A 540-nucleotide genomic window follows, 5' to 3' on the forward strand; every position below is an offset into this window, starting at 1 on the left:
CTCACTGGTAACAAGAAGAAAGACCGTGAAATCCATGGCATGCTGAGATCGAAGGTCGCAGTCTTGTCTTGGAATTGATCGCATTTTTACTTGGTCTTGTCTATTCATTGTTCTGTTTCTTTGTAACCTTTTCTGATTTTACTGTTTTCTATTTTAACTCTTTCTATTGTATGATATGTGTTATTACCCCTGGTTTCTGATGTTAAGCACGTTAGATACCTGCTGGTTGCTGGAAAGTTCCATATAAATACATTTTGATTGATTGATTTTTGATTGATTGAGGACTCTTGATTTCATTTCATGACAAGTCAACACCACAACTGCAGGGAAATCACTAATAAATTGTCTGTTCATTGTCAGATTTATGTGTTAGCAATAACAGCATTACTGTGATTAGATGTAAAACTTTCTTCTTCAAATGCAACCAATAGATTGACTCATTTCTAATTTAAAATGTGGATATGTCAACCCCCTTTCCCTGCCCCCTTTAAAGCTTTAGTGCGTAACTTTTTTATATTAATGAACGTCCGTTACATTCAA

General features: G+C 34.8%; 1 protein-coding gene across 1 annotated transcript in view; it reads right to left on the bottom strand.

The window, feature by feature from the left end:
• LOC116693541 (probable E3 ubiquitin-protein ligase HERC3) overlaps positions 1–540 on the bottom strand; it is a 28,303-nt gene that overhangs the window by 10,159 nt on the left and 17,604 nt on the right.

Source organism: Etheostoma spectabile, chromosome 8 (genome assembly GCF_008692095.1).
Source record: "Etheostoma spectabile isolate EspeVRDwgs_2016 chromosome 8, UIUC_Espe_1.0, whole genome shotgun sequence".
Classification (NCBI taxonomy): Eukaryota; Metazoa; Chordata; class Actinopteri; order Perciformes; family Percidae; genus Etheostoma; species Etheostoma spectabile.